Below are 15,386 nucleotides of genomic sequence, written 5' to 3'. Positions count from 1 at the left end.
TCCTCAAACAACTCGCGAACCACCGATAGGATGATATTAGGAATGGCCGACTTTCATCCTTTAACTCTCAGTTCTGCTTACCAAAACATAGGTACTTGGACCTTAAAGACCACTATATGTTCCCCGATCGGGGGCAATCGGAACGTCTATCCATCATCAACATCGTTTCACTCATTCCGAACCACCAAATTGGACAGACAGTACCATATTCACCAACCGATTGCTTCAACTTCGCAAACTGTATGGTAAGTTCTACTAATTTCACATCTTACCATCGACTAATAGTGCATAAATCCACTTGGAAATCACTTTTCCTTGGTCCTCGGACCTTCTACGACAACGTCCAACAAATATCCGAAGTCGTTTCCCAACTTAGACCAAGCATTTCGTATCTTTACTTCTAATCGATTTTTTCTCTCATAATTGACGATCAAAATCTAAAAACCACATTTTGAGCCAGAAGCAGTCGTCCGATCGTCCTGGGGGTAGTCTCAATCGATTTAGAAGGGCCCAATTCATAAAGATACGTACTCAGTCAAATTCATGCTTCTGGCTCACCTACCCCCTATATAGAAAACGAAAGCGTACAGGCGTGGAAAACGTGCCATTTTTCTCCATCACGGACTTTTTTTTTCTCGTTGCACCGACTCTAGTAAAAAAGTGAAATTTTTTACTAGTTACCAACTTTTGCAAATTATCATCGGATATCACTTTTCATGGTCTATAGTAAGTTCTTATCACGTTTTAGTAGTTTTTGAAAAAAAAATTTTTTTGAACTTTTCAAAATTTTTCAAAACAAAGTTTTTGTAGGCGGTTTTGTGTATGGAGGGTTACTAGTCTCGGGGTCACTGTTTGACCAAAAAACCACTATATATCATTCGAAAGGTAATTTCAAGGGCTACAAAAAATTGTTCTACGGCACCCCCCTCCGACGTCTAGTATTCGAGTTATTGGCCAAAAACCATCACTTGAGCGATTTTTCGTTCAGGGTACCCGACTCTAGTAAAAAAGTGAAATTTTTCTCGATTGACCAAGTGTTGCAAATGACCATCGGATTTCACTTTTTATGGTCTATAGTGAGTTCTGATCACGATTTGGTACTTTTTGAAAAAATTTTTTTGACGCACTTTTCAAAATTTTGCAAAACCAAAACTTTTTAGGCGGTTTTGTGTATGGAGGGTTACTAGTCTCGGGGTCACTGTTTGACCAAAAAACCACTATATATCATTCGAAAGGTAATTTCAAGGGCTACAAAAAATTGTTCTACGGCACCCCCCTCCGACGTCTAGTATTCGAGTTATTGGCCAAAAACCGCAACTATAGCGGTTTTTCGTACAGGGTACCCGACTCTAGTAAAATGATGCGATTTTTACTAGTCTAGGAACTTTTTGGTCAAAAAATCAAGTATATGTCATTCGATAGATAATTTCAAGGGCTACCAAAAATTGTTCCACGACACCCCCCTGCGACGTCTAGTATTAGAGTTATTAGCCAAAAACCGCAACTATAGCGGTTTTTCGTACAGGGTACCCGACTCTAGTAAAATGATGCGATTTTTACTAGTCTAGGGAACTTTTTGGCCAAAAATCAAGTATATGTCATTCGATAGATAATTTCAAGGGCTACCAAAAATTGTTCCACGACACCCCCCTGCGACGTCTAGTATTCGAGTTATTAGCCAAAAACCGCAACTATAGCGGTTTTTCGTCCAGGGTACCCGACTCTAGTAAAATGATGCGATTTTTACTAGTCTAGGGAACTTTTTGGCCAAAAATCAAGTATATGTCATTCGATAGATAATTTCAAGGGCTACCAAAAATTGTTCCACGACACCCCCCTGCGACGTCTAGTATTCGAGTTATTAGCCAAAAACCGCAATTATAGCGGTTTTTCGTCCAGGGTACCCGACTCTAGTAAAATGATGCGATTTTTACTAGTCTAGGGAACTTTTTGGCCAAAAATCAAGTATATGTCATTCGATAGATAATTTCAAGGGCTACCAAAAATTGTTCCACGACACCCCCCTGCGACGTCTAGTATTCGAGTTATGGGCCAAAAACCATTCATACTTGAGCATTTTGCTCATTTTGCCTGTACGGGTACCGAGGACTAGTAAAATCAGGCCAATTTTACTAGAGTAGGGGTCCTTTTTGGTCAAAAAAACAACTTTTGCTCGTTCGATAGGGAATCGATAGGGCAACAAAAAATCGTTCTACGACCCCCCCTTCCGATGTCTAGTATTCGAGTTATGGGCCAAAAACAGTTTATAGTTAATTTTTCACTCGATTTTACACCAAGTATCGCACATTACTCCGGTTCTATACATTGGATCGTCAATCTTTAAGATTTTATGGGTAGTTCCAACTGTTTGCTGCATTTCATCCATACATTACCAACCGATTCAATGTCTGTGCTAGAAGTTATTAGAGGAATAAAAAAATTTACCCTTGGCTTTGGACCGTACAAGTTTACCCATTTTTGGCCCGTATTTGCCCCATAGCTCCGCCGGTATCCAAGATATCGCCACACTTTCTTCTGGCCATGGCTAGATGGCACTTGTGGCTAGATTTCTTCCATGCACCACTAATCGCTACCATGTCTGTGGCCGGAGCTATTCACGAAAGCGCCTCGCGCACTTGGTCGGATTTTTGGTCCAACTTGCACCATTTTTGGCCCATATTTGCCCCATAGCTCCGCCGGTATCCAAGATATGGCCACACTTTCTTCTGGCCATGGGTAGATGGCACTTGTGGCTAGATTTCTTCCATGCACCACTAATCGCTACCATGTCTGTGGCCGGAGCTATTCGACGAACAACCATCACATTTACCTAGGTACTTTTTCGGATTTTTGGTCCAACTTGCACCATTTTTGGCCCATATTTGCCCCATAGCTCCGCCGGTATCCAAGATATGGCCACACTTTCTTCTGGCCATGGGTAGATGGCACTTGTGGCTAGATTTCTTCCATGCACCACTAATCGCTACCATGTCTGTGGCCGGAGCTATTCACGAAAGCGCCTCGCGCACTTGGTCGGATTTTTGGTCCAACTTGCACCATTTTTGGCCCATATTTGCCCCATAGCTCCGCCGGTATCCAAGATATGGCCACACTTTCTTCTGGCCATGGGTAGATGGCACTTGTGGCTAGATTTCTTCCATGCACCACTAATCGCTACCATGTCTGTGGCCGGAGCTATTCGACGAACAACCATCACATTTACCTAGGTACTTTTTCGGATTTTTGGTCCAACTTGCACCATTTTTGGCCCATATTTGCCCCATAGCTCCGCCGGTATCCAAGATATGGCCACACTTTCTTCTGGCCATGGGTAGATGGCACTTGTGGCTAGATTTCTTCCATGCACCACTAATCGCTACCATGTCTGTGGCCGGAGCTATTCACGAAAGCGCCTCGCGCACTTGGTCGGATTTTTGGTCCAACTTGCACCATTTTTGGCCCATATTTGCCCCATAGCTCCGCCGGTATCCAAGATATGGCCACACTTTCTTCTGGCCATGGGTAGATGGCACTTGTGGCTAGATTTCTTCCATGCACCACTAATCGCTACCATGTCTGTGGCCGGAGCTATTCGACGAACAACCATCGCATTTACCTAGGTACTTTTTCGGATTTTTGGTCCAACTTGCACCATTTTTGGCCCATATTTGCCCCATAGCTCCGCCGGTATCCAAGATATGGCCACACTTTCTTCTGGCCATGGGTAGATGGCACTTGTGGCTAGATTTCTTCCATGCACCACTAATCGCTACCATGTCTGTGGCCGGAGCTATTCACGAAAGCGCCTCGCGCACTTGGTCGGATTTTTGGTCCAACTTGCACCATTTTTGGCCCATATTTGCCCCATAGCTCCGCCGGTATCCAAGATATGGCCACACTTTCTTCTGGCCATGGGTAGATGGCACTTGTGGCTAGATTTCTTCCATGCACCACTAATCGCTACCATGTCTGTGGCCGGAGCTATTCACGAAAGCGCCTCGCGCACTTGGTCGGATTTTTGGTCCAACTTGCACCATTTTTGGCCCATATTTGCCCCATAGCTCCGCCGGTATCCAAGATATGGCCACACTTTCTTCTGGCCATGGGTAGATGGCACTTGTGGCTAGATTTCTTCCATGCACCACTAATCGCTACCATGTCTGTGGCCGGAGCTATTCGACGAACAACCATCACATTTACCTAGGTACTTTTTCGGATTTTTGGTCCAACTTGCACCATTTTTGGCCCATATTTGCCCCATAGCTCCGCCGGTATCCAAGATATGGCCACACTTTCTTCTGGCCATGGGTAGATGGCACTTGTGGCTAGATTTCTTCCATGCACCACTAATCGCTACCATGTCTGTGGCCGGAGCTATTCACGAAAGCGCCTCGCGCACTTGGTCGGATTTTTGGTCCAACTTGCACCATTTTTGGCCCATATTTGCCCCATAGCTCCGCCGGTATCCAAGATATGGCCACACTTTCTTCTGGCCATGGGTAGATGGCACTTGTGGCTAGATTTCTTCCATGCACCACTAATCGCTACCATGTCTGTGGCCGGAGCTATTCACGAAAGCGCCTCGCGCACTTGGTCGGATTTTTGGTCCAACTTGCACCATTTTTGGCCCATATTTGCCCCATAGCTCCGCCGGTATCCAAGATAGCGCCACACTTTCTTCTGGCCATGGGTAGATGGCACTTGTGGCTAGATTTCTTCCATGCACCACTAATCGCTACCATGTCTGTGGCCGGAGCTATTCGACGAACAACCTGCGCATTTACCTAGGTACTTTTTCGGATTTTTGGTCCAACTTGCACCATTTTTGGCCCATATTTGCCCCATAGCTCCGCCGGTATCCAAGATATGGCCACACTTTCTTCTGGCCATGGGTAGATGGCACTTGTGGCTAGATTTCTTCCATGCACCACTAATCGCTACCATGTCTGTGGCCGGAGCTATTCACGAAAGCGCCTCGCGCACTTGGTCGGATTTTTGGTCCAACTTCACCATTTTTGGCCCATATTTGCCCCATAGCTCCGCCGGTATCCAAGATAGCGCCACACTTTCTTCTGGCCATGGGTAGATGGCACTTGTGGCTAGATTTCTTCCATGCACCACTAATCGCTACCATGTCTGTGGCCGGAGCTTTTCGACGAACAACCATCGCATTTACCTAGGTACTTTTTCGGATTTTTGGTCCAACTTGCACCATTTTTGGCCCATATTTGCCCCATAGCTCCGCCGGTATCCAAGATATGGCCACACTTTCTTCTGGCCATGGCTAGATGGCACTTGTGGCTAGATTTCTTCCATGCACCACTAATCGCTACCATGTCTGTGGCCGGAGCTATTCGACGAACAACCATCGCATTCACCTTCTCGTTGCACTTCTTCGGGAATTTGGTGCAACCAAGTTTTCACTATAACTTGGTCATTTTCCGTCCATCGGACATGCGGTTTTGGGTGTCGATACTTGACACCGCCCGCTACAATATGTTCCTCCACGACCATGTGGTCCGATGCTTCCAACAGGAGCTATTCGAGGATTACCGATTTTTCACCATTAAAAATGCTCAATTTTGCACCAACTTTTGCCTATAACTCAGGCTGTATCGATCGGATCTTCAATCTTGAAAAAGTTTTGGATAGGTGGCACCAAATGCTACATTTCGTTCTTCCACGTCAACTTTGTCCGATGTCTAGCAAAAAAGTTATTCGCGAACCAAGTCCAGAACCCATGCAATGGCTGCCCTCATTGCATACATCACGGCGGTTAACTCTCGTTACTCTATACCGTGGACTTGGTACTTTTTCAGGCATTCGTTGCTACTTCTCGGTTCATGATATTCGTTTACGGTCTTCACTAGGGCATTTGGTGCTCCTTATCGGTTCATGATATTCGTTTACGGTCTTCACTAGGGCATTTGGTGCTCCTTATCGGTTCATGATATTCGTTTACGGTCTTCACTAGGGCATTTGGTGCTCCTTCTCGGTTCATGATATTCGTTTACGGTCTTCACTAGGGCATTTGGTACTGGGCTTCCCACTTTCTACTGATCGATCCATACTCACTTGCGTGCACCTAGCCTAGGAAGGTTTCCTATGGCTTCCCATCTTTCTACTGATCGATCCATACTCACTTGCGTGCACCTAGCCTAGGAAGGTTTCCTTGGGCTTCCCATCTTTCTACTGATCGATCCATACTCACTTGCGTGCACCTAGCCTAGGAAGGTTTCCTTGGGCTTCCCATCTTTCTACTGATCGATCCATACTCACTTGCGTGCACCTAGCCTAGGAAGGTTTCCTATGGCTTCCCATCTTTCTACTGATCGATCCATACTCACTTGCGTGCACCTAGCCTAGGAAGGTTTCCCTTTGGTACCGACTTCCATCTACGCACTCGATATAACCTAGGTACTTGGTACCGATGATGGTTAACACTCAAGCATTTCTTGCATCCTGCGTGCAAGGTACCAATTTTCACTTCTCAGGTGCGTTTATGAGCCCGCATTAATCCAATATCGCTCTGATGGCCTTTCTTATTATTTCATCCGATAGCCCTTGCCAAAAGCTACCAAAAGTTCCTCCACGGCCATGTGCTCCGACGCTTAGTTTAGGAAATATTCGAAAAAATTCAAAATAGGAAGCATTTTCTTATTGGAAAATCACCTTAAATCGATGGCCATTTTTTGGGCAAAAACTTTAACGTCTTCCCGACTTTGCGGGAATTGCGAATTTTAGGCACCCAGAGAAAATCTTTTACTTTAAGGGGGCGGCCGCGAAGTTGCCCAAAGTCTCGGACACAAAAATTCTCAAGTTCCCCACTCTAGTAAATCGCCCTATGAGTATCTCCTGGCCCGCGAGCTCTGCGAGCGGGCCAGCTTCGGCGATTTTTGCCTTTTCGCCTAGGCGGTTCTTCTACGAAATTGGTCCACAGCTTTTGCTCAGAAAGCTAGCATTTGTTGCAACAGTTAGGTGGTTGGTACCACATTTTGGTATCCATTTGGGCATTTGTTGCAACTACTCGGTACTTTGGCCCACATTTCGCTCTACTCGGGCTTCTATGGTGGTACTTGTCGGTACTTCTGGCCAACTTAGGCCAATTGGGTGCAACTTGTGGGTACTCTGTGGGTACTTTAGGGCGTATTGTGTCTTTCGGGTGAACCTTCGCTATACTTCATGGGTACTGATGGCCAACTTAGGAACATTCAGTGCAACCTTTGGGCCTAAGGAAATTTGTCCAACTCTTTGGACTTAGAAAATTTTCTGGACTTAGAAAATTTTCTGGACTTGTAAAAATTTTCAAATGTTCAATTTGGCCCACATTTCGCTCTACTCGGGCCTCTATGGTGCTACTTGGCGGTACTTTTGGCCAACTTAGGCCAATTGGGTGCTCTTTGTGGATACTCTATCGGTACTTTTGGCCAACTTAGGCCAATGGGGTGCTATATGTGGGTGCTCTATCGGTACTTTTGGCCATGTTAGGCCCATTCGGTGCTATATGTGGGTGCTCTATCGGTACTTTTGGCCATGTTAGGCCCACTCGGTGCTATTTGTGGGTACTCTATCGGTACTTTTGGCCATGTTAGGCCCACTCGGTGCTATTTGTGGGTACTCTATCGGTACTTTTGGCCAACTTAGGCCAACTCAGTGCTTCTTGTGGGTACTCTATCGGTACTTTTGGCCATGTTAGGCCCACTCGGTGCTATTTGTGGGTACTCTATCGGTACTTTTGGCCAACTTAGGCCCATGGGGTGCTCTTTGTGGGTACTCTATCGGTACTTTTGGCCAACTTAGGCCCATTCGGTGCTATTTGTGGGTACTCTATCGGTACTTTTGGCCAACTTAGGCCAATTGGGTGCTATTTGTGGGTACTCTATCGGTACTTTTGGCCATGTTAGGCCCACTCGGTGCTATTTGTGGGTACTCTATCGGTACTTTTGGCCAACATAGGCCAATTGGGTGCTACTTGTGGGTGCTCTATCGGTACTTTTGGCCAACTTAGGCCAACTGGGTGCTATTTGTGGGTACTCTATCGGTACTTTTGGCCAACTTAGGCCAACTCAGTGCTTCTTGTGGGTACTCTATCGGTACTTTTGGCCAACTTAGGCCAACTCAGTGCTACTTGTGGGTACTCTATCGGTACTTTTGGCCAACTTAGGCCAACGCGGTGCTATTTGTGGGTACTCTATCGGTACTTTGGGACATATTATGTCCTTCGGGTGAACCTTCTCGATACCTCATGGGTACTTGTGGCCAACTTAGGAAAATTCAGTGCAACCTATGGGCCTTTGGAAATTGTTCCAACACTTTGGACTTAGAAAATTTTCTGGACTTAGAAAATTTTTTGGACTTAGAAAAATTTTCAACTTCTGTATCTTCTTCATCATGTTCCATTTTGTGGGACTTAGAAAATTTTCTGGACTTAGAAAATTTTTTGGACTTAGGAAATTTTTCAACACTTGTAAAATTTTTGTTCCTTCTTTGAAGAAGAATACTTTCCACTATTAGCTTCTTTCTCTTTTTCTTCTTAGTTGTCTTCTTATTTTCGGTCCGAGAGCGCCGACACTTGTAAAATTATCTAAGTCCGAAGACTTTTGGAATGAACCAAAAGTCAACGAACACAATACATCAACCCTATCAACATCAAGTGGCAACCCGAAGGAAGCGCAGCGGCCAGCCCATGTACAACGCGAAGTTGTAGCATGCAACCAACCAACCGCTAACCTCCAACGGCACTCAATGTATTCGTTACACATGGGCGCACCTGCACCACACTGTCGTGACCATCCAACGAGCCGTCGGTTCGGTCGTGTGTTACAAGCACCCCATCACATAGGCATAGAGTCACCACACAGTGTTCTTCAACACTCTCGTCACATGGTGCAAGTCACGGTACGCACCACCAATGTGCACTGGTTGGCCAATTCCAGCACACACGGGGCGCGCACGCGCAAGCACTAACCACCAAGCATGGGTCGCCTGAGAGGATCGATGCGAACGCATCTCTACAACTTGAAGCTCCCAGCCTGTAGTCCCGTCGTTTGCGGGCGGTCGTAGGTGTCGAAACTAGTGATATCCACAGTCGGCAAGCTCGTCCACCGGTGTTCCCAACATGTATGGTACTAACACGTGCAGCGCGAACCCGCCCTTTGCGGCCTAGTAGTAAGCGGGGATGAGACGCCAGTGTGCCAATGGACAGCACGGACGGTTCTCGGAGGGTTGTTAGGCCCGCTAGCTTACGACCACCTAATGGGTATAAGAAGCGCTATCAGCTCGGATTGGATACGACCTTAGAGGCGTTCAGGCATAATCCAGCGGACGTAGCGTCATACCATAGTCCGTTCGAACTAGTATTGAGCCAGTGGTCCGTACCTGTGGTTCCTCTCGTACTGCACAGGAATTCCGTTAAGATAGCGACAAACAATGCACACCAGTAGGGTAAAACTAACCTGTCTCACGACGGTCTAAACCCAGCTCACGTTCCCTTGAAAGGGTGAACAATCCTACGCTTGGTAAATTTTGCTTTACAATGATAGGAAGAGCCGACATCGAAGGATCAAAAAGCCACGTCGCTATGAACGCTTGGCGGCCACAAGCCAGTTATCCCTGTGTGTGTGTAGCTGTCAAGCAAGCAGTTTAGACGTGCTTTGGTGTCGCTCCGTATTTTTTGCAAAAATATTGTGCAAAAGTGCTTATAAAAAGCGGAACAATAGTCGAAAAGGGCGAATTGAGTGTCATTCTTAGCGGATATTGGAAAAGAAAATCGTTTTACTCCAATTTACTGCGTTAAAACTCAGTTTAAAGTGTCCCCATACACTTTGTATGGGGAGCTTCTGTGGCGAATAAATATCGAAATACCGTGTTGGAACATTGGAAAAGTGGTAAAACACATGCTATGGAGCATAAACTATCGTTTTCCAGCGACGTAAAGTGTTTTTAAAAAAGAGATAAACAGTAAAACTCGACGTGAAAGTGCGTGCAAAAGCGTGGTACGGTGGCGTCAGGTGTGTCGTCGCGTGTGTTTGTGTCATCAACAACACCACGAAGCGTTTTCGAGCAGCGAGGACAACAACCCAACGTAAAAGCTCCCCTTTTACGACGACAGCGCCACCAGCGGCGGGTTCCACAACTTCCAGCGAAGACAGCAACCACCTTCTCTTCGACGTCCGCAGCGCCACCAGCGGCCGGTAGCGGTAGCGCTTAGCCGGGACACCAGCGTTACGAAGCGTTACGGTGCTATAATACGCGGTGCGGGTTGCATACCTTTCCGGCGCTTAGCGGTCAGAGAGCGAGAACGCACAGCCGGAGACCGGGAACGCGTTGTAGGAGACCGGGAACGGTTCTTTGGCTCCGAATCCTTCCCCGGGAACGCCAAAACGAGAGACTTCAACGCGTCAGCAGGCGACGAACCCGTTTTTTGGTGTTTTCTTGAATCTCTTGCGGAATTTATTAAAAATTCTTTTTCTGCGGTTTTCTCTTGCGAAATTTTAATAAAGAAAAAAGTGGGAGTTTTTTATTCTTGCGATCCGCGGACGGAAAATCTGCCAAAGGGGCTCTAGCGACGGACGGTCGTTACCTTGGCAGATGTTGAAGGGAATATTCCCTTGATCCGTCTGAACGATTCGAGCAGGCGGTTTTTCGTGAAAGGAGCGGAGAATGGAGGGACGGGTGCTTCGTTCCGGGGTGCGGTCGTCGTCCACTCCTCGGAAGCGGTCCGATACCCCTTCCCCTTCACCGGTGACACCACGGCCGGCCGGACCAACGGTGGCGGTTCCGTCTGAGGCCGATAATTCCGAGGAGGAGGACGATGCGGAATTTTCCGACGCCTCTCTTCTCGAGCAGACGGTGGTGCCGCCAGTGGTAGCGGCAGGGGAGATGTCTTCAACCGTGGCTCCCCACGACGATGGCGAAGCGTCGGTGCTGGCTTTCCAGCACAAGATGCTGGAGAACTTCGCCAAACAGATCGAGTCGCTGACGGAAGAGCTGCGACTTAGCCGGGAACGTGAAGTGGCCCTGAAGTGCACGCTGGAAGCGCTTCAAGAGGGCATGCGTTCCCTGACGGCGCTTCATTCCTCGGCACAGCCTGTTGGTCAGGGCAGTGCCAGGACAAAACGCAGCCGGCAGCAGCGCAACCGTGCGAAGAAAGCTTCGCAACTGCAGCAGCAGCAGCAGCAGCAGCAGCAGCAGCAGCGGCAGCAGCAGCAGCAGCGGCAGCAGCAACAACAACAGCGGCAGCAGCAGCAGCAGCAGCAGCAGCAGCAGCAGCGCTGCCAGCCACAGCCGCAGCGACGGACGGTCGCAGTGTCGGCTAATGGCCAGCAGCAGCAGCAGCAGCAGCAACCGCAACGTCAGCAGCAGCGGCAACAGCAGCAGATGTCCTGGGCTACGGTCGTGAGCGGTCGGAAGAGCCGATCGCAACGTTCGACTCAGCAGCAGCAGCAACCGCAGCAGGTGGGCCAGCCGTACCGGCCACCTCAGATGCGCCAGCAGCAGCAGCAGAGTCAGCAGCAACAACATCAGCAGCATCGTGCCCAGTCTAAGGGGCGTCCTCCGCGTCCTGACCGCATTGCGGTGGTCCCAGGTTCGGACAAAACCTGGACAGAGATGTACGTGAAGCTGCGTACATCTCAGGAGCTGCAGGACGTCAGGGCAGACATCGGCATGGGGCGCCGGACCGTGCAAGGTCATCTGCTTGTACCGTTGCGGAAGAACGTCGATAGCGCGGAGCTGGCTCGCCGGATCCAGCTAGCGCTAGGTGAGGATGGCGAGGCACGAGTGGTGACGGAGATGGGTGAGCTTCTCATCACCAACGTCGACTCTCTGGCCAAAGAGAGTGACGTGAAGCTTGCCATTGAGGAGAAGCTGGGGTCAGCGGCTGGCATCACTCACGTCGAGCTTTGGGAGCTCCGTGATGGCACAAAGCGAGCGCGTGTTCGACTCCCACTGGCCAAGGCACGGAGTCTCATTGGTCAGAAGTTGACACTCTGCCAATGTGTCAGCGGCATCCGCGAAGTGCCGAAGAAGCCGCTCGACCGTCAGCGCTGCTTCCGTTGCCTGCTGATGGGGCACCTGGCGCGGGACTGCCGTTCTTCAACTGACCGGACGGGTCAGTGTTTGCAGTGTGGCGAGGTAGGCCACCGCGTTAGTCAGTGCACGTCGGCAGCTAAGTGCATTGTCTGCCAGGGGCCCCATCGAGTGGGCCACTCATCGTGCCGACAAGGTCAACAGTGTCGGGTGTAGTGAGGGTGATGCAGGTCAACCTGGGTGGTGGACGCACTGCTCAGGATCTGGCCCTGCAAACAGCCCGCACTAAGCGGGTCGACGTGCTGCTGCTGTCAGAGGTGTACCGACCTCCAGAGGGCAGCGGAAACTGGACGGTGGATTCGTCGGGGAGAGCAGCTGTGGTGGCGACCGGCCACCTTCCAATCCAGCGGGTCTGGCGCTGTGCCATGCCCGGGTTGGCTGCTGCGCAGATTGGAGGGGTGGTCTTCATCAGCTGTTACGCCCCTCCACGTCTCAACGCCGGCGAGTTCGAGCAACTTCTGGAGGCGGTGGAGTTGGAGGCCCAACCCCACCCTCGCATCGTCCTGGCAGGCGATTTCAACGCCTGGAATGAGGAGTGGGGTAGCCAACGTACCACCCGGCGCGGTGAAGAGCTGCTGGACACAATCCGGCAGCTTGGGATTGTGATCCTGAACCAAGGATCGGTCCCGACGTTCGTGGGCAACGGAGTCGCCACTCCCAGTGTCGTGGATGTGTCTTTCGCGAGCGCATCCATTGCTCGTCCAGACACTTGGGAGGTGGCAGCGAACACCACTTCGTGCCATTATACGGCGTCGGACCACCGGTACATTTTCTTCACCGTGGGGCCTCCAACTCTCGACCAGCAGCGACGACAACAGCAGCAGCACCAGCAGCAGCAGCACCAGCAGCAGCAGCACCTGCAGCAGCAGCATCGTCACCTGAACGGGAGGCAGCAGCGACAACAGCAGCAGCATCGCCAGCGGGGACAGGGGTCCTCTTCGTCATCCACCACGTTTCGGCACGCTGGCCGAAGATGGAAGACGACGCAGTTTTCGGTGGAGGCATTCGCAGCCGCACTCCAGACGGCCGGTTTTCCGGAACGAGCCGTCAGCCAGGAGGGGATGGTCGACGCCATGCTAGATGCATGCGACGACACGATGGAGCGCGTCACCATGTCGCATCGTGACCCCCATCGAGACCTCTTCTGGTGGACTCCGGAGATCTTGCGTCTTCGGGAGGAGTGTGCGACCGTGCATGAGCGGATGCTTCGTACCACCGACCTGCAGGAGCGCAGCATTGTGGCTGCACATCATCGGTCGGCGAGGAGAGCTGTCGAGAAGGCTGTCCGGGCCAGCAAGCGAGCGCAGCTCGATGAGCTGATTCAACAGGCGGAAACCAACGAGTTTGGGGCCGGTTATCGGGTGGTCATGTCTCGTCTTCGTGGCTGCTTCGTGCCACCTGAGACTGACCGTGTCGTGTTGGAGCGGATAGCCAACGATCTGTTCCCGACACATCCGCCTGTTGACTGGCCGGACGCTGAATCATCGAGCGTCGACACCGAGGAGCGGAGTTCTTCGTTGACCCCTGTCACCGTGGGCGAGCTGTTGTCCATCGTGGGATCGATGGCGAACCGGAAAGCGCCTGGACTGGACGGTATCCCCAACGCGGCGGTTAAGACGGCCATTAGGAAGTACCCGGAGGTTTTCGTCCGTTTGTACCAGGACTGCCTGGACCGGGGTGCGTTTCCAGCGCCCTGGAAGAGGCAACGACTGGTACTGCTGCCAAAGCCTGGCAAGCCTCCCGGGGAAAGCTCCTCCTACCGGCCGCTGTGCATGCTCGACGCACTCGGCAAGGTGTTGGAGCGCCTAATTCTTAACCGCCTCAACGAGTTCCTGGAGGAACCGGATGCGGAACGGCTGTCGGACGGGCAGTACGGTTTCCGGCGAGGCAGATCCACCATCAGTGCGATCCAGCGCGTTGTCGAAGCGGGCAGGACGGCCATGTCCTTTCGCCGCACCAACGCCCGTGACAAGCGCTGCCTGATGGTGGTGGCACTTGATATCCGTAACGCCTTTAACTCTGCGCCCTGGCAAGCCATCGCCAATGCGCTGAGGGACAAGGGGGTACCGTCATCGCTGCAGCAGATACTGAGGAGCTATTTCGAGGACCGGCGGCTGGTTATCGACACCAGCGAGGGCCCTGTCGAGCGGAACATCAGTGCGGGCGTTCCGCAGGGTTCAATTTTGGGACCCACGCTTTGGAACGTGCTGTACGACGGGGTCCTGGGTGTCCAGTTGCCTGAGGGGGCCGAGGTTATTGGCTACGCTGATGACCTTGTCGTCTTGGTCCCCGCAACGACACCCCAAGCCGCTTCCTCGACTGCTGAACGAGCCATCGCGGTAATCATGGACTGGCTGGACCGGAACCGTCTCTCGTTGGCGCCAGAGAAGACGGAAATGACGCTCATCTCCACCCTGAAGCGTCATCCGGTCGTGAGCATCAACATCGGAGGTGTGGTCGTGCAATCCCAGCGCTCCATCCGTTATCTTGGAGTTTGGTTGCACGATCACCTGTCATGGTTGCCGCACGTTCAGCAGGCTGCAGCGAAGGCCATGAAGGTCGCGGAGGCCGTCACGCGCCTCATGCCGAACCACAGTGGACCGAAGTCGTCGCGTGCCCGACTGCTGGCGGCCGTAGCGGACTCCATCCTGCGCTACGGGGCCCCAGTATGGTCGGAGGGGCTGCAGCTGCGCCAATGCCGTAGATTGGTGCAGCGCGTGCAGAGGACAACGGCCATTCGTGTGTGTCGGGCTTTCCGGACGGTGAGGGGTGAGACGGCCGTGCTGCTGGCCGGTCTCATTCCAATATGCCTGCAGATAGAGGAGGACAGCAGGGTCCATCAACGGCTGAACGATCCAGCCAACGAGATCTCCAGGTCTGGCGTTCGGGAGCTGGAGCGTGACCGGACGTTTGAACAGTGGCAGCAGCGGTGGGACGCGGATGCTGCCAGCGAAGACGCCAGTCGGTACACTCGGTGGACGCATCGAGTGCTACCCGACGTGAGGGCATGGCAGTCACGGAAGCATGGAGACGTGACGTTCCAGTTGGCGCAGGTATTGTCTGGCCACGGATTTTTCCGTGACTACCTGTGCCGGATGGGCTTCACGTCGTCCCCGGACTGCCCCAGATGTCCTGGCGTTGCCGAGACGGTGGAACACGTCGTATTTTGCTGTCCGCGTTTTGCCGCTGAACGAGAGGTGCTGTTCGAGGCGGGGAGATCGAACCAGATCACCCCCGAGGGCTTCGAGGCAGCCTTGCTTGAGAGCCCGGAGAGGTGCCGCTCCATTTGCGAGTTC

This window comes from Anopheles funestus (genome assembly GCF_943734845.2).
Source record: "Anopheles funestus chromosome X unlocalized genomic scaffold, idAnoFuneDA-416_04 X_unloc_71, whole genome shotgun sequence".
NCBI classification, from domain to species: domain Eukaryota; kingdom Metazoa; phylum Arthropoda; class Insecta; order Diptera; family Culicidae; genus Anopheles; species Anopheles funestus.
The sequence above is the reverse complement of the archived record's forward strand: the minus strand, read 5'-3'. Positions refer to the sequence as shown.